Source organism: Scyliorhinus canicula, chromosome 1, assembly GCF_902713615.1.
Source record: "Scyliorhinus canicula chromosome 1, sScyCan1.1, whole genome shotgun sequence".
Classification (NCBI taxonomy): Eukaryota; Metazoa; Chordata; class Chondrichthyes; order Carcharhiniformes; family Scyliorhinidae; genus Scyliorhinus; species Scyliorhinus canicula.
In genome coordinates, this window is record NC_052146.1 from 72689727 (window position 1) to 72709237 (window position 19511).

General features: G+C 50.3%; 1 protein-coding gene across 1 annotated transcript in view; it reads right to left on the reverse strand.

Annotated features, from left to right (window-relative positions):
- ppm1f (protein phosphatase, Mg2+/Mn2+ dependent, 1F) overlaps positions 1-19511 on the reverse strand; it is a 118244-nt gene that overhangs the window by 33294 nt on the left and 65439 nt on the right.

The following is a 19511-nucleotide window of genomic DNA, read 5'->3' on the forward strand; positions in this document are numbered from 1 at the left end:
ACAATAACAAAGACCCATCCTCCCACCACCGCAAACAACGGCCCACCTGTCAATATATGCATCCAATAAAACAAACGCTCCCACGGTGGAAACAAAACACAAAGGAGAAAAGAGTCCGGGACCGCCCATGGTCACCACAGAGTCCATTCCCCCGCCCCCCCCATCCACCCCCAACACACACTCAACGCCGCCCTACCTCTGAAAGAGTGCCGTACATGATACCCAAGAGTTGTAAACCACTCCCCCCCATCTCCCGTCCACTGCCTCTTGTAAAACTCCTTCCCCCAACCTTGGTTCCTTCCCCCAACTTTCCACCCTGGCTAGACCACTCGGACCCTGTTCTGCCAGGTTCCAATTAGCACAGGGCTAAATCGCTGGCTTTTAAAGCAGACCAAGGCAGGCCAGCAGCTCGGTTCAATTCCGTACCAGCCTCCCCGAACAGGCGCCGGAATGTGGCGACTAGGGGCTTTTCACAGTAACTTCATTGAAGCCTACTCGTGACAATAGGCGATTTTCATTTCATTTCGATGGCCGCAGCCCCTCCCCCCCCATCTCACTCCCGTTCACTGGCTGGCTTAAACCGGCCAGGGTGGAGGCCCCCGCCTGGGTCCCTTTCCCCCTTGCCCGACCCTAAGAAAGCCCAAAAATCCCCTTTTAGAACACAAACCCCGCCTATCCACCTACACCCCAAAGGGCCCTCACTTCAAGTGAAAGTCCCATCACTTCCCTTGTCCAAATATATACAACATCGGCCCCTTTAGCCCATACACCGGCACGCAGTGAAACAAACAAACAAAAAAAAAGAAAATAGTCATGAGGTTACATCGGCACATGGCCATTTCTCAATTTCTCAGTTCTGCCACAGTCCTTCTGCTTTCGCATACTCCTCCGCTGCCTCCGCCGTTCCAAAATAATAGTCCTTGAGCTTGTAAGTCACCCTCAGCTTCGCTGGATATACAATGCCGCACTGCACCGTGCTAATGTACAGTGCCCTCTTCACCCGGTTGAAAGCAGCCCGCCTCCTCGCCAGCTCCACCATAAAGTCCTGGTATACACGTATACCAGCTCCAGCCCACTGCACCACCCACTTCTGCTTGGCCCAGCACAGGACCTTCTCCTTCACACTGTACCTACGGAAGCACAGAGTCACTACCCTTGGCAGCTCACTCGCCTTTGGTACAGGCCTCCACGACCAATGAGCCCGATCCAGTTCATATCGGGAGGGATCCTCCCCCTCCCCCAATAGTTTTGCCAGCATCGCAGCAAAATACTCAGTCGGCCTCGGCCCTTCAACTCCTTTGGGCAGCCCCACAATCCTCAAATTCTGTCGCCTGGATCTGTTTTCCAGGTCTTCCATTTTTCCTTGCAGACCCTTGTTAATCACCAGCACCGTCCGCATCTCCTTCCCCATCGACGTAAGTTGATCACCATGCTGCAATGTCTCCTCCACTTCCTTCACGCCTCCCCTTGCTCCCGCACCTCGGCCACTGTGCTCGCCACTGCTGTCGTCACCGGGGAAATCGCCTCCTCCACCAGCACACGCAAAACCTCCCTCATCTCCTTCCTCATTGTCTCCATGTATTTTGTAAACTGCCTTTCGAATTCCGCAGCCATCACCTTGGTTATTTCTTCAGCCGTAAGCAATGCGGCCTCCTCTGGTGCTCCAGCCTCCATTTTCCTTGGTGACTCCGCGGTGACCTTTCTACTCCCCGACGAACTTTCAGCTGTTTTCACAGCCGTTTTCTTACTGGACCTCAACATATCCCTTCCCTGTGCTTTCTCCTGGCCTTCACCGCCTTCGCTGCCCCTAGGACCGGGCGTCAATCCCCGACAATGCCGTTCCCGAACGGGAGCCCTCCAAAACGCAGCTGCCTCCTGCCCGCCATCACCGGAAGTCAGCCGTCACCGTTTCTTCAATACCCTTGGTGAGATCTTTTCACAGTTGTTCCCTCTGCTGCTATAATTCAGCTTTAATAAAGGCCCTCAAGTCAGCTTGAGGCCTTTAAGCTTGCCCTTCCCCCGCCTGCATGCTGGAAGAGGCTTTTCTCTTTGCTGCAGCTTCAGTCAGATCTTTTACTGTTTCTGCCGGGTCTGGTAACCAAGAAACATACCATTCCTGGGGGAAAGTCCTCCTCCAACATTCACCTACGTCTTTTCATGAAAATTCCACCCTGTATTGATTAAAAAAGAGCTCTTTTCTGTAACCTTGGGCAGGAGCTGCCTTGCGTGTGACCACTTACTCAATGGTCCACAACGGAAGCCCCTTTTTACATTCTGTTGTTGATATTTTGTGAAAACTTTAATAAAAATTATTTTTAAAAAAAGGATTGGCAGCTAAACGTTCCAGGATTTAGATGTTTCAGGCGGGATAGAGGGGGACGTAAAAGGGGTGGCGGAGTTGCGCTAGTGGTTAGGGAGAATATCACAGCTGTACTAAGGGAGGACACCTCAGAGGGCAGCGAGGCTATATGGGTCGAGATCAGGAATAAGAAGAGTGCAGTCACAATGTTGGGGGTTTACTACAGGTCTCCCAGCAGCCAGCGGGAGCTAGAGGAGCAGATAGGTAGACAGAATTTGGAAAGGAGTAAAAGCAACAGGGTTGTTGTGATGGGAGTCTTTAACTTACCCAATATTGACTGGGACTCACTGCATGGGGTTTGGACGGGGCAGAGTTTGTAAGGAGTATTCAGGAGGGCTTCTTAAAACAATATGTAGATAGTCCAACTAGGGAAGGGGCTGTACTGGACCTGGTATTGGGGAATGAGCCCGGCCAGGTGGTAGAAGTTTCAGTAGGGGAGCATTTCGGGAACAGTGACCACAATTCAGTAAGTTTTAAAGTGGTGAACAAGGATAAGAGTGGTCCTAGGGTGAATGTGCTAAATTGGGGGAAGGCAAATTATAGCAATATTAGGCGGGAACTGAAGAACCTAGATTGGGGGCGGATGTTTGAGATCTGACATGTGGGAGGCTTTCAAATGTCAGTTGAAAGTAATTCAGGACCGGTATGTTCCTGTGTGGAAGAAGAATAAATACGGCAAATTTCGGGAACCTTGGATAACGAGAGATATTGTAGGCCTCGTCAAAAAGAAAAAGGAGGCATTTGTCAGGTGATGCATGATCAATAACTCCCGAAGCGAGATTGTAGGACAATTGAAAGCTTTATTGAACTAAATGTTTCCCCCAGCAGCGCAGGTACAGAATGCAGCAGCTAGGGAAACACAGACTCTTATACCCCGCCTTACTGGGCGGAACCAACAGCCAGGCTTCACCAATGATCTTACAGTATCAGGTACCTCCAACACCAATGCTCTTACAGCATCAGGTACCTCCAATCTAGGTACCGTAATACCCCTAATACCGACTACCACATTCACCCCCTGTTAAAAAAGAGTCCGAGATGGTGGTGGTCTTGCGTTATACAGTGGTGGAGGTTATGGCGGTACCCGTTGGTGGTACAGTGTTTTGCCTTTTACATATCACACAAATTATTTACAGTATTTATTTACAGGTACATTTCATAATGAAGCTATTAGTCAATCAGGGGCCCTGGTCATCCTCTGTGATCGTTGCAGTTTCGGCGGTGATGCAGGCGCCAGCTCGGGCATCCGGAACTCCGGGAGCGTGGCTTCTTCAGCTTCATCACCCCTGGGTGGGACCAGTGGAAGGACCGATCCCCCTGGGAAGAGGGCAGCCGTGGAGTGTGCCGGTGGGAGGGGTTGGTGAGGGGGGTGTGGGTGGGGGTCCAGCGGGCGCCAGGTCCCGGAGAGAGACCGTATCCTGCCAGCCGTCGGGGTATGCCACATAGGCCTACTGAGGGTTAGCATGAATGAGGTGTACCCTCTCGACCAGCGGGTCCGACTTGTGCACCCGCACGTGTTTGCAGAGCAGAATGGGTCCAGGAGGTGGCAGCCAGGTTGGGAGCGAGGTCCCGGAGGAGGACTTCCTAGGGAATACAAGGAGACATTCATGAGGCGTTTCATTGGTCGTGGTACACAGTAATGATTGAATGGAGTGGAGTGCATCGGGGAGGACCTCCTGCCAGCGGGAGACTGGGAGATTCCTGGACCATAGGGCCAGTAGGATGGTCTTCCAGACTGTTACATTCTCCCTCTCCACCTGCCCGTTTCAGGCAATGCCCTTGAGGCAATGCCCTTGCTGAGCAGGAATTGACGCAGTTCATCGCTCATGAAGGAGGACCCTCTTTCGCTGTGGACGTAGGCGGGGAAACCGAACAGGGTAAAGGTGCTGTGGAGGGCTTTAATGATAGTGGCAGCGGTCATGTCGGGACAGGGGATTGCGAATGGGAACCGGGAGTACTCGTCAATCATGTTCAGGAAGTACGTGTTGCGGTCGGTGGAGGGACAGGACCCTTTGAAGTCCATGCTGAGGCGTTCAAAGGGGCGGGAAGCCTTCACCAGGTGAGCTTTCTCTGGCCAGTAGAAGTGCGGCTTGCACTCAGTGCAGATTTGGCAGTTCCTGCTGATGGTCCTCCTCGATGAAGTAGGGCAGGTTGCAGGTTTTGATAAAATGGAAGAAATGAGTGACCCCCGGGTGGCAGAGGTCATCGTGGAGGGTGCGGAGTCAGTCCACTTGTGCGTTGGCACATGTGCCGTGGGATAGGGCATCAGGAGGCTCGTTTAGCTTCCCGGGACAATACAAGATCTTGTAGGTGTAGGTGGAGAGCTCGATCCTCCACCGTAAGATCCTACCATTCTTTATCTTGCCCTGCTGTGCATTATCGAACATGAAAGCTACCGACCGTTGGTCCTGCCGGCCGGGTAATGCCTCCAATACCGCACAGCTTCTACCATGGCTTGGGCCTCCTTTTCAACGGAGGAATGGTGGATTTCAGAGGCATGGAGGGTGCGTGAGAAGGCCATGGGCCTGCCCATTTGGTTGAGTGTGGCCGCCAGAGCTACGTCGGATGCGTTGCTCTCGACTTGGAAGGGAAGGGATTCATCGATTGCGTGCATCGTGGCCTTTGCGATGTCTGCCTTTATGCAACTGAAGGCCTGGCGGGCCTCTGCCGACGGGGAAAACCGTGGATTGGATTAGTGGGTGGGCCTTGTCTGTATAATTGGGCGTAATATGACCCACTGGGCGTAATATGAAAAAAACCCCAGGCAACGTTTCAGGGCCTTGGAGCAGTGTGGGAGGGGGAACTCTATGAGGGGGCGCATGCGTTCAGGGTCGGGGCCTATGACTCCATCGTGCACTACGTAGCTGAGGATGGCTAGACGATCGGTGCTGAATACGCATTTCTCCTTGTTATAGGTCAAGTTAAGGAGACTGGCAGGATGGAGAAATTTGCGGAGGTTGGTGTCGTGGTCCTGCTGGTTGTGGCCGCAGATGGTGACATTGCCGAGGTATGGAATCGTGGCCCGCAAACCATACCGGTCAACCATTCGGTCCATCTCCCGTTTGAAGACCGAGACCCCATTTGTGACACCGAAGGGAACCCTTAGGAAGTGGTAGAGCCGCCCATCTGCTTCGAATGCAGTGTACTTGCGGTTGTCCGGGCGAATGGTGAGCTGGTGGTAGGCGGATTTGAGGTCCACCGTGGAAAAGACCTTGTATTATGCAATCTGATTGACCAAATCAGATATGCGGGGGAGAGGGTACGCGTCGAGCTGCATATACCTGTTGATGGTCTGACTATAATCAATTACCATCCTCCCCGGTCTTTACAACCACTACTTGAGCTCTCCAGGGGCTGCTGCTAGCCTCGATAATACCTTCCTTCAGTAACCGCTGGACTTCTGACCTAATGAAGGTCCGGCCTGGGCACTGTACCGTCTGCTCCTGGTGACGACGGATTTGCAATCAGGGATGAGGTTTGCAAAAAGGGAAGGCGGGTCGACCTTGAGGGTCGCGAGACTGCAGGCACTGAGGGGGGGGGGGGGGGGGGGGGGGGGTATAGGGCCGCCAAATTTAAAGGTTAAGCTCTGGAGTTCACATTGCAAGTCCAATCCCAGGAGTGTGGCAGTGCAGAGGTAAGGGACGACGTAGAGTCGGAAATTCTTAAACTCTCTTCCCTGGACTGTGAGTTTAGCTACGCAGTACCCCTTGATCTCTGCAGAGTGAGACCCGGAGGCCAGGGCGATTCTCTGGTTAACTGGGTGTATAGGGGGGCAGCACGGTGGCACAGTGGGCAAGCCCTGCAGCCTCACGGCGCCGAGGTCCCAGGTTCAATCCCGGCTCTGGGTCACTGGCCATGTGGAGTTTGCACATTCTCCCCGTGTTTGCGTGGGTTTCACCCCCACAACCCAAAGATGTGCAGGTTAGGTGGATCGGCCATGCTAAATTGCCCCTTAATTGGAAAAAAATAATTGGGGACTCTAAATTTATTTTTTTTAAACTGGGTGTATAGGGAGGGAGCAGCGCCTTACCGTGTTGGGGTGTATAAAGCTCTCTGTGCTCCCAGAGTCGATCAGGCAGGATGTCTTGTGTCCGTTGATAAGTACCATCGTCATAGCGGTCGAAAGAGTTCGGGGCCGAGACTGGTCCAGAGTTACCGAGGCGAGTCGTGGCAGAAGCTCGTGAGATTCCTCGGGCGGTGTGCGGTCGTCCGAATCAGGGTCTTGAGACTCCAGCCAAGATGGCGGCGCCCACGGGTCACACATAGCCGGGGGTGGGCAAGGGGCGGCGCCCATGAATCACAGGTGGTCTCTGGGGAACAAGATGGCGGCGCCCGGGATCCGAACGTGGCTCGCGGGATCGAAGATGGCGGCACCCACGGGCCGCACGTGGCCTGCGATGAGAGTAATGGAGGCGGCCCCGGTTCGCCCCCAGAGATAGCGGCGACTGCCCGGGCCTGGCATACCGTCACGAAATGCCCTTTTTTTCCCCACAGCCCTTGCAAGTTGCGGAGCGGGCCGGGTGGCGTTGCCGGGGGGTGCTCGACTTGCCCGCAAAAATAACATCGCCCCCCCCCCCCCCCCCCCCCCCGGGTTGCCCGGCAGCCGCGCGGCACATGCTTGTGGGGGGTTGGGGGATGCGTCGGAATCGGCTGCGGGTGGGGTCCACGCTGCCCATGGGGCTGCCGTGCGGTCGGGGACAAATGCTCAGGCGTTGCGGGAGGTTATGTCTAAGGAGCTTACGAGGGCCCATGCCTCCTTGAGACTTAGCGTCTCTTTTTCCAGCAGCCGCTGGCGGATCTGAGAGGACAGTATACCTGCAACGAAGGCGACCCGGATTAAAAGTTTGGTGTGGTCGTTGGCTGAAACTTGCGGACAGTCACAGTTCCTACCTAATACCAGCAGTGCGCGGTAGAATTCGTCTAGCGATTCCCCCGTCTGGTAGCTAGAAGATGTCGGGCGTAAACCTGATTTACTGGGCGGATGTAGTGTCCTTTCAACACGGTCATCGCGGCCTCGAAACTGTCCGCGTCTTCAATGAGCGTGTGGATTTCTGGGCTCACCCTTGAGTGCAGAACTTGCAGTTTCTGGTCCTCCGTGGGTGTAGTTGTGGCCGTCCTGATGTATCCGTTGAAACACGCCAGCCAACGTTTAAAGGTCGCCGCTGAGTTTGCCGCGTGGGGGCTAAATTGCAGACACTCCGGCTTGATACGGAGCTCCATTCTTCAAATCTAGTTCAATAAATTGATGCACGATCAATAACTCCCGAAGCGAGATTGTAGGACAATTGAAGGTTATATTGAACTAGATGTTTCCCCCAGCAGTGCAGGTACAGAATGCGGCAGCCAGGGAAACACAGACTCTTATACTCCGCTTTACTGGGCGGAACCAGCAGGCAGGCTTCACCAATCATCTTACAGAATCAGGTACCTCCAACACCAATGATCTTACAGCATCAGGTACCTCCAACTAGGTACCATAATACCCCTAATACCGACTACCACATCAGGGCTAGAGGCTGGGAACAGACAAAGCCTGTGTGGAATATAAGGAAAGTAGGAAGGAACTTAAGGAAGGCGTCAGGAGGGCTAAAAGGGGTCACGAAAAGTCATTGGCAAATAGGATTAAGGAAAATCCCACGTCTTTTTACGTGTACATAAAAAGCAAGAGGGTAGCCAGGGAAAGGGTTGGCCCACTGAAGGATAGGCAAGGCAATCTATGTGTGGAGCCAGAGGAAATGGGTGAGGTACTAAATGAATACTTTGCATCAGTATTCACCAAAGAGAAGGAATTGGTGGATGTTGAGCCTGGAGAAGGGTGTGTGAATAGCCTGAGATCCAAAAAGACGAGGTGTTGGGCGTCTTGAAAAATATTAAGGTCGCTAAGTCCCAGGGCCTGATGAGATCTATCCCAGAATACTGAAGGAGGCTAGAGAGGAAATTGCTGAGGCCTTGGCAGAAATCTTTGGATCCTCACTGTCTTCAGGGGATGTCCTGGAGGACTGGAGAATAGCCAATGTTGTTGTTTTTTGTTTAAGAAGGGTAGCAAAGATAATCCAGGGAACTACAGGCCGGTGAGCCTTACCGTGGTAGGGAAATTACTGGAGAAAATTCTTCGAGACAGGATCTACTCCCATTTGGAAGCAAATGGACGTATTAGCGAGAGGCAGCATGGTTTTGTGAAGGGGAGGTCATGTCTCACTAACTAGACAGAGTTTTTCGAAGAGGTCACAAAGATGATTGATGCAGGTAGGGCAGTGGATGTTGACTATATGGACTTCAGCAGGATTTAGACGGAGAGATGGCAGATGGAGTTTAATCCGGATAAATGTGAGGTGATGCATTTTGGAAGATCTAATGCAGGTAGGGAATATACAGTGAATGGTAGAACCCTCAAGAGTATTGACAGTCAGAGAGATCTAGGTATATAGGTCCACATGTCACTGAAAGGGGCAACACAGGTGGAGAAGGTAGTCAAGAAGGCATACGGCATACTTGCCTTAATTGGCCGGGGCATTGAGTAGAAGAATTGGCAAGTCATGGTGCAGCTGTATAGAATCTAAGTTAGGCCACACTTGGAGTATAGTGTTCAATTCTGGTCCCCACACCACCAGAAGGATGTGGAGGCTTTAGAGAGGGTGCAGAGGAGATTTACCAGGATGTTGCCTGGTATGGAGGGCATTAGCTATGAGGAGCGGTTGAATAAACTCGGTTTGTTCTCACTGGAATGACGGAGGTTGAGGGGCGACCTGATGGAGATCTACAAAATTATGAGGGGCATAGACAGAGTGGATAGTCAGACGCTTTTTCCCAGGGTAGAGGGGTCAATTACTGGGGACATAGATTTAAGGTGCGAGGAGCAAGGTTTAGAGGAGATGTACGAGGCAAGTTTTTTTTTACACAGAGGGTTGTGGGTGCCTGGAACTCGCTGCCAGAGGAGGTGGTGGAAGCAGGGACGACAGTGACATTTAAGGGGCATCTTGCCAAATACATGAATAGGATGGGAATAGAGGGATACGGACCCAGGAAGTGTGGAAGATTTTAGTTTAGCAGGGCAGCATGGTCGGCACAGGGTTGGAGGGCCGAAGGGCCTGTTCTGTGCTGTACTTTTCTTTGTTCACTGTGCTATCGTGCCGCCCTAGTCAAATGCAGTGGCCTCCCAGGAATTACCCAACTCCCCAGTGGGAAGTCACATAAGTGTCGTTTAGTAATTCTTTTCAAAAACGTGAAGCTGATGCACAGTGGCTGGCACTGCGGCCTCACAGCACCAGGGACCCGAGTTCAATTCCGGCCTCGGGTGACTGTGAGGAGTTTGTACATTCTCCCTGTGTCTCCGTGGGTTTCCTCCAGGTGCCTCAGTTTCCTCCCATAGTCCAAAGATGTGTGGCTTAGGTGGATTGGCCATGCTAAATAGCCCCTTAATGTCCAGGTCCGGTTATGGGCTTCCAGGGATAGGCATCGGTAGACACTTGTAACTAGGCGAAGTGCTCATACGAAGGATCGGTGCAGACTCGATGGGCTGAATGGCCTCCTTCTGCACTGTAGGGATTCAATGGCGGCTGAAAGGAAGTGATTAGCGATTTTCATTTACGAGCATGCAAAGTTCAAAGACACTGCAGCTGTGGCAGCAGAGGCTCCGATTGTTGGCCTCGCTCCTTTAACAATGTCTGTTGGAATTGATCCCGCCTCAGCTACCCTCACGTTGCTTGCGGCAGAGGTGGGAAGACGCTGGAGACGGCAGAAAGGCCAACACAGGCTGGAGGTGGCATCACACGTGCAGGGGCCATCACACATCCTGAAGACTCAGCTGCCCATCAGGCTGAGGAGGGACCCAGAAGGGAAGGCCAGGGATGGCCCACGGTGTACAGGCATCATTGGACACTCAACGAAACGAGGAAAACCATGTGCTGCAGAAGACTGCATCTCAGGAGGGAGACAATGCGGCACTTGTTCCACATTCTTGCAGACTTGCCACTCTGTGGAGGAGAACAACACCCACTCCCAGTGACGTGAAGATCACTGCAGCCCTGAACTTTCATGCCACCGGATCATTCCAGGGCTTGAGGAGGGAGCTTTGTGGCATATCACAATGTACAACTCACAGGTGCATCCGGGAGATTACGGATGCTCTTTATGCCTGGGCATCCAACTGTATCAACTTCCAGCTGGATCAGGTCCACCAAGATGCCCAGGCTGCAGGATTTGCTGCCATCGCCAGAATGCCCCAGGTCCATGGGGCGATCATTGTCATGCATGTCGCCCTATGAGCGGGGCATCAAGGAAGGCAGCACGGTAGCATGGTGGTTAGCATAAATGCTTCACAGCTCCAGGGTTCCAGGTTTGATTCCCGGCTGGGTCACTGTCTGTGCGGAGTCTGCACGTCCTCCCCGTGTGTGCGTGGGTTTCCTCTGGGTGCTCCGGTTTCCTCCCACAGTCCAAAGATGTGCGGGTTAGGTGGATTGGCTATGCTAAATTGCCCGTAGTGTCCTAAAAAGTAAGGTTAAGAGGGGGGTTGTTGGGTTACGGGTATAGGGTGGATACGTGGGTTTGCGTAGGGTGATCATTGCTCGGCACAACATCGAGGGCCGAAGGGCCTGTTCTGTGCTGTACTGTTCTATGTTCTATGAATGCCCTATATTAACAGGAAGGGGTTCCACTCCCTGAAAGTTCAGAGTGTGCGACTGCTGCCTTTGAATCATGCAGGCGTGTGCCCTCTACCCAGGGAGTGTGCATGACAGCTACATCCTGGGGCACTCAGAGATCCCTGGTGTCTAAGAAGATCATCCCAGGATGACGAGTTGGCTCATGGGGGACAAGGGATACCAGTGGACGGAGGTACAGGGAGACCCGTTGTGAAGATTAATGTGAGGTGACATTTGAAAATAATGAACATTTCACTGACAGATTTCCATCCCCCCCCAGCTATGAATAATAATAATAATCTTTATTATTGTCACAAGCAGGCTTACATTAACACTGCAATGAAGTTACGGTGAAAATCCCCCAGTCACCACACTCCAGCACCTGTTTTTTTTTTGGAAAATATTTTATTAAGGCATTTATAATTTTAACATTTAAAACAAAGAGATCCAACACACACAAAAACTCCACAATAACATACTCAACTCTTCCCCTTCCCCCCCCCCCCCCCCCCCCCCCCCCCCCCCCAAACACACCAAGCACAAGCCCTAACTATCATGGTCCATCTACCTACTCCATCCCAGTTCTTCCTTCATTAGATTTCCTACCCTTATTCATCACTTCCATGACCTCTCCTCTCTCTCCCCCCACCGCTGACGGTCAATTTTCCTTGTAGAAGTCAGCTGCCACCTCCAAGCGAACCCCTGTAGTGAACCCCTTAAGGCAAACTTAATTTTCTCTAACCTAAGAAGCCCTGCCATGTCACTGACCCAAACACCCAACTTTCGAGGCTCCGAGTCCCTCCCTCCCAACAGAATCCGTCTCCGGGCCACTAGGGAGGCAAAGGCCAACACAGTCTAGCACCTGTTTGGGTACAATGAAATGAAAATGAAAATCGCTTATTGTCACGAGTAGGCTTCAATGAAGTTACTGTGAAAAGCCCCTAGTTGCCACATTCCGGCGCCTGTCCGGGGAGGCTGGTACGGGAAGAGGCTGGTACACAGAGAGAAAATTCAGAATGTCCAATCCACCTAACAAGCACATCTTTCAGAACTTGTGGGAGGAAACCAGAGCACCCGGAGGAAACCCACGCTGACACGGGGAGAATGTGCAGACTCCGCATAGCCAGTGACCCAAGCTGGGAATCGAACCTGGGACCCTGGAGCTGTGAAGCAACAGTGCTACCCACTGTGCTGCCCCATCAGCACTGACTCACTGCTTCTCACTCTTCTTGATCTTCTATGGTCTACTGCTCAGGTGCATCCCCAAGATGTACATTAGAGGGGAGGCAGCCTGCTGCTTTCTGTGCCCTGTGGCTTTAATGCCCTTGGTGGACTTCCTCTGAAGGGCCTGGAGCCAGGTTGGCCTCCAACACTTCCTCCTCCCCGACCATACCCATTATGGCCCTGGGGGATTCCATGAGATAGAGAGACAGTTGGAGTGAGCTCCAGAGGCCTCCGAGTCATCTAGCGCTGCCAATCCCAGAGGCTCCCCCTGGTTTACACCATGATTTGACACCCTCAACGATGCTCCTCAGTGACTTGGCTATGCTAAGCAGTGCCTTGGCAATGTCCACCCGTATCTGGCACACACCCACCAGCGACATGATGTTGAGGCCCTCAGCCATACTTTAGATACCACCATTCAAGATAGTGATGTTGTGCTCCAGATTTTCTACTACAGGTGCCACTCTAGCACTGTTGACCTCGGTGCCGCACATTGTCGGCACAATCTCCTGCACCTGCAGCCTCTGGGACTCCTCCAATCGACCATGCAGTCACTGGAGTGTCGCTAATACCCCCTCCTGAATGTCACAGCTGGGTCCTATTATCTGCATCAACTCTGGGAGAACTTTGCACAGAGGCTTGGTAAATGCCTGGGACCCTGCAGTCCCCCAACTGTTGTCTCCCTTGGATAGACCTGCCTCCACCTGACGTGCATCAGCAACTGTGGTGCTCACCAGATTGCGCCCCAGGAGCCTGTCTACTAATGTCGCCCACTGAGGGTGTGTCTCTGCGCTTAAGGTGCAGGTTAAAGTTGTCACGCCCCAATAGTGTTCTCTTCATAGCTTGCCTCCGAGATGTTCTCTTGGATGGTGGAGGGAAAGGCTCCGGATGGCCCAGCTTCATGAGATGTCAGCATCCTTGGAAAGGCCAGCATTGCCCATCCCTAATGGTCATCCTTTTTACGGCATTTCCATCCAGAATGATTACAATGGAATATGATTAAAGTTCAGTTCATTTCATATTTTTTGCATGCTGTTGATGTTACATAACCAAGTCTGTTACAATGCAGTTTTCATCAACTTGCAATTGAAAAAATATCTTTCTGCTGCTTCCTGTCATTATGAGGTTGTTGAAAAATTAAATAAAGCTCTGCTCTAAATAATCATATGGACCCAAAACATTAACCCTTGCTTCTCTCTCCATAGTTGCTACCGGCACTGCTGAGTTTTCCAAGCATTTTGCTTTTGTTAAATAAAGCTCTTGCCTATTTTAATGAATTTGAATTTTCATCTTCGTCACATTCTTGTCGACCAGCATATGCTTGGCCAGTTAAGTCTCTAGTCAATGGTACCCCCAGAGCCTTAATAGTGGAGATTTAGCAATGGTATTGTCAGTGAATGTCAAGGGGGATACAGTTGGATTCACTCTTACTGGAGGTGATCATTACCTGGTACTTAAGTGGTAATATTTCACATCACATCAATCCAAGCCTGAATATTGTCCAGGTCTTGCTGCAGGTGGACCAAGGCTGCATCAGTAGCTAAACAATCATGAATGTACAGAATTCTGTGCAATCAGTGAACATCCTCACTTATGGTGGCTGAGAGGTCATTATTGAAGCAGCTGAAGTTGGGCCAGAAAACTCCTGCAGTGATGGCGTGGGGTTAAATGATTGGTCTCCCAACCACCATAATCATCTTTCTTTGTTAGGTATGACTCCAAGCAGTGGAGAGTTTTTCTCAATTCCCACAATTTTCAATTTTGCTAGGATGTTGTCAGGGCCAGGACCTTTGCTGTATCCAATGCCTTCAGCCGTTTCTTGATATCACACGAGGGGAATCAAATGTCACAGTATCCTTACATGCAGAGGGAGGCCATTCAGCCGATCATGTCTGCACCGGCTCTCCAAATGAATATTATGACTTTCTGCCATTTTCTGCCTTTCCCCCCAGATCTTAGCACACTGTTTCTATTCAAATAATTGTTCAATGCCCTCTAATGCCGTGATTGAACCTGCCCCCACCACACTTTCAGGCAGTGCATTCCAGACCCAAACCACTTTTCCTTGAAAGTTTTCTTCTCTCATCACATTTGCTTCTTTTGCAAATCACTTTAAATCTGTGCCCTCAGTCTTGTTCCTTTTGCAACCAGGAAGTTACACCCTATCTACTCTGTTCAGCACCGTCATGATTTTGAACACCACTATCAAACTTGTTCTTAGTCTTCACCTCTCCAAGGAGAACAGTCCCACCTTCTCCAATCTATCCCCATAACTAAGGGTCCTCATCCCTGGAACCATTCTTGCAAATCTCTTCTGCATTCGCTCCAATGCATTCATATATTTCCGAGAGTTTGGCACCCAGAACTGTATACAATACTCCAGCTGAGGTCTAAATAGTGTCGTGTGTAAGTTCAGCATTACTTTCTTGCTCTTACACTCTATGCCTGATTAATAAAGCCCAGGATAAGCATAATTTATTAACTGCTCGCTCCACCTGTCCCACCACCTTCAATGATGGGAGATCTATTAGTATTACTGAAATGATAGCATTAAGATAGTGGAGGAATTAGTTTTAATATGCCAATGGCCTTTCCTTAACCATGAAATTTCTAACTTCAATGTTTACAAATCATTTTGGGCAAGAGATACTACATTTGTACTACTGTACCATCACTATGTCCACTGCAATACACCGTCGCTAGAACAGCTTTTAGGCTGTAGTTTTGACCAAAAGCTGTAGGTGTCACCATTCCATTGAGGATCTGCACACAACTTAGATCAGGGGTGGGCAAACTTTTCCGTGCAAGGGCCACATTCAGAAATTCACAATTCACAAAGGGCCGTATAGTATATTAAGTAAAATAATTACTTCACCCGGTTATGATTCTGGGCGCCTCATATAGAACACAGTACAGCACAGAACAGGCCCTTCGGCCCTCGACGTTGTGCCGAGCAATGATCACCCTACTCAAGTCAACGTATCCACCCTATACCAGTAAGTAACCCAACAGCCCCCCCCCCCCCCCCCCCCCCCCCCCCCCCCCCCATTAACCTTAAAAAAACATTTAAAAAAAAATAAAAAATGTTTTTTTAATGACTTGGTGGGCCGCAGAAATACCTTTGGCGGGCCGCATGCGGCCGCGTGCGCGGGCCGTAGTTTGCCCACCCCTGACTTAGATCATTCATTTTTAGTATAAATGAAATAGTTTTAGTCACAAAGCAAATGTCACAAACTGATTATTTCCTCTTTCTCCTTAAGCTAAGTCCAGTCATTCTTTGGCATGTGTTCTTTTAACCAATGCTTGAGGGCCACTGGAACCTGAGCTGAAGATATATGTAAGCAAACAATTTCAAAATTCAGGCTATTTATTAGTTTGGTTTGTAAAATGTATGACCCAGCTTAAAATTGTGATAGATCAAAAGGCTGCCAGAATTTCTCAGCAGGCCTTTACAATGGAAAATATAAAACAACGGCAGTTGGACTTCCTACACAGACTAGTGCTGGAATGCGGGTGTGCTCGAGGAAAAAGCGAGGACTGGATTGGGCTCATCTGTGGTGTTTTCTACACAAAGCATGTCAATATTTGCTATCACGGTGAACATAAAGAACAGCCATATGAATGGAGTACCTACAAGGAAACAGAGTAAACAGTAACTTTAAAAAATATATAATTAAATTTAATTTACTAATTAATTAACGCAGTGTCAATTAGAGGGGTGCAGTGCTCTGACTGTGAGACGTGGCAGGTCTGGGAGGCTTCCAGCGTCCCGGGTGGCTTCATCTGCAGAAAGTACACCCAACTGGAGCTCCTCACAGACCGCATGGTTCGGTTGGAGCAGCAGTTGGATGCACGTAGGAGCGTGCAGGTGGCGGAAAACGTCATAGATAGCAGTTATATAAATGTGGTCACACCCAAGGTGCAGGCAGAGAAATGGGTGACCACCAGAAGGGGCAGGCAGTCACTGCAGGAATTCCCTGTGGTTGTCCCCCTCTCGAACACGTATACCCCTTTGGATACTGTCGGGGGGAAATAGCCTATCAGGGGAAAACAGCAGCAGCCAGAGCAGTGGCACCATGGCTGGCTCTGATGTTCAGCAGGGAGGGTCAAAGCGCAGAAGAGCAATAGTCATAGGGAATGCTATAGTCAGGGGCACAGATAGGTGCTTCTGTGGACGTGAAAGAGACTCCAGGATGGAAAGTTGCCTCACTGGTGCCAGGGTCCAGGATGTCTCAGAACGGGTAGCGTGCATCCTGAAGGGGGAGGGCAAACAGGCAGAGGTTGTGGTACATATTGATACTAACGACATAGGCAGGAAGGGGGATGAGATCCCGCAGCAGGTGTTCAGGGAGCTAGGCAGAAAGTTAAAAGACAGGACCTCAAGGGTTGTAATCTCGGGATTACTCCCTGTGCTACGTGCCAATGAGGCTAGAAATAAGAAGATAGAGCAGCTAAACGCGTGGCTAAACAGCTGGTGTAGGAGGGTGGGTTTCAGTTATCTGGACCACTGGGAGCTGTTCCGGGGCAGGTGTGACCTGTATAAGGACAGATTACATCTAAACTTGAGAGGCATAAAAATCCAGGCCGCAAGGCTTGCTAGTGTCACACGGGAGGGTTTAAACTAGTATGGCGGGGGGTGGGCACCAGAGCAATAGGTCAGAAGGTGAAAAAATTGAGGGAGAACTAGGAAATAGGGCCACTATGGCTCTGAGGAAGAGCAGACAGGGAGATGTTGCTGGAAACAGCAGGATTGGAGGCCTGAACTGCATATGTTTTAATGCAAGAAGTATAACATGCAAGGCAGATGAACTTAAGGGCTTGGATTAGTACTTGGAACTATGATGTTGTTGCCATTACAGAGACCTGGTTGAGGGAAGGACAGGATTGGCAGCTAAACGTTCCAGGATTTAGACATTTCAGGCTGGATAGAGGGGGAGGTAAAAGGGGCGGAGGAGTTGCGCTACTGGTTAGGGAGAATATCACAGCTGTACTACGGGAGGACACCTCAGAGGGCTGCGAGGGGATATGGGTCAAGATCAGGAATGAGAAAGGTGCAGTCACAATGTTGGGGGTTTACTACAGGCCTCCCAACAGCCAGCGGGAGATAGAGGAGCAGATAGGTAGACAGATTTTGGAAAAGATTAAAAGCAACAGGGTTGTTGTGATGAGAGTCTTTAACTTCCCCAATATTGACTGGGACACACTTAGTGCTCGGGTGTGGACGGGGCAGAGTTTGTAAGGAGCATCCAGGAGGGCTTCTTAAAACAATATGTAGATAGTCAAACTAGGGAAGGGGATGTACTGGACCTGGTATTGGGGAATGAGCCCGGCCAGGTGGTAGGGGAGCATTTCGGGAACAGTGACCACAATTCAGTTGGCTTTAAAGTGCTGGTGGACAAGGATAAGAGTGGTCCTCGGGTGAATGTGCTAAATTTGGGGAAGGCTAATTATAACAATATTAGGCAGGAACTGAAGAACCTAGATTGGGGGCAGATGTTTGAGGGTAAATCAACATCTGACATATGGGAGGCTTTCAAATGTCAGTTGAAAGGAATTCAGGACCGGCAAGTTCCTGTGAGAAAGAAGGATAAATATGGCAAACTTGTGCGATCCTTGGATAACGAGGGATATTGTAGGCCTCATCAAAAAGAAAAAGGAGGTATTTGTCAGGGCTAGAAGGCTGGGAACAGCCAAACCTGTGTGGAATACAAGGAAAGTAGGAAGGAACTTAAGCAAGGAGTCAGGAGAGTTAAAAGGGGTCACAAAAAGTCATTGGCAAATAGGGTTAAGGAAAATCCCAAGGCTTTTTACACGTACATAAAATGCAAGAGAGTAGCCAAGGAAAGGGTTGGCCCACTGAAGGAGAGGGGAGGGAATCTATGTGTGGAGCCAGAGGAAATGGGCGAGGTACTAAATGAATACTTTGCATCAGTATTCACCAGAGAAGGAATTGGTGGATGTTGAGGCTGGCAAAGGGTGTGTAGATAGCCTGGGTCACATTGAGATCCAAAAAGATGAGGTGTTGGGCATCTTGAAAAATATTAAGGGGATAAGTCCCCAGGGCCTGATGGGATCTACCCCAAAATACTGAAGGAGGCAAGAGAGGAAATTGCTGAGACCTTGACAGTAATCTTTGGATCCCCTCTGTCTTCAGGTGATGTCCCGGAGGACTGGAGAATAGCCAATGTTGTTCCTTTGTTTAAGAAGGGTAGCAAGGATAATCCAGGGAACTACAGGCCAGTGAGCCTTACGTCAGTGGTAGGGAAATTACTGAAGAGAATTCTTTGAGACAGGATCTACTCCCATTTGGAAGCAAGGGGTCGTATTAGCGAGAGGCAGCACGGTTTTGTGAAGGGGAGGTCGTGTCTCACTAACTTGATAGCGTTTTTGAGGAGGTCACAAAGATGATTGATACAGGTAGGGCAGTGGATGTTGTCTATATGGACTTCAGTAAGGCCTTTGACAAGGTCCCTCATGGCAGATTGGTACAAAAGGTGAAGTCACACTGGATCAGAGGTGAGCTGGCAAGATGGATACAGAACTGGCTAGGTCATAGAAAGCAGGGAGTAGCAATGGAAGGGTGCTTTTCTGATTGGAGGGCTGTGACTAGTGGTGTCCCGCAGAGATCAGTGCTGGGATCTTTGCGGTTCGTAGTACATATAAATGAAATGAAAAATGAAATGAAAATCGCTTATTGTCACGAGTAGGCTTCAATGAAGTTACTGTGAAAAGCCCCTAGTCGCCACATTCCGGCACCTGTCCGGGGAGGCTGGTACGGGAATTGAACCGTGCTGCTGGCCTGCTTGAAAAGCCAGTGATTTAGCCGAGTGAGCTAAACCAGCCCCTTGGAGGAAAACGTAACTGGTCTGATTAGTAAGTTTGCGGACGACACAGGCTGGTGGAATTGCGGATAGCGATGAGGACTGTCAGAGGATACAGCAGGATTTAGATTGTTTGGAGACTTAGGCGTCGAGATGGCAGATGGAGTTTAATTCGGACAAATGTGAGGTAATGCATTTTGGAAGGTCTAACACAGATAGGGAATATACAGTGAATGGTAGAACCCTCAAGAGTATTGACAGTCAGAGAGATCTTGGTGTACAGGTCCACAGGTCATTGAAATGGGCAACACAGATGGGGAAGATAGTCAAGAAGGCATACAGCATGTTTGCCTTCATTGGCCGGGGCACCGAGTATAAAAATTGGCAAGTCATGTTGCAGCTGTATAGAACATTAGTTAGGCCACACTTAGAATATAGTGTTCCATTCTGGTCTCCACACCACCAGAA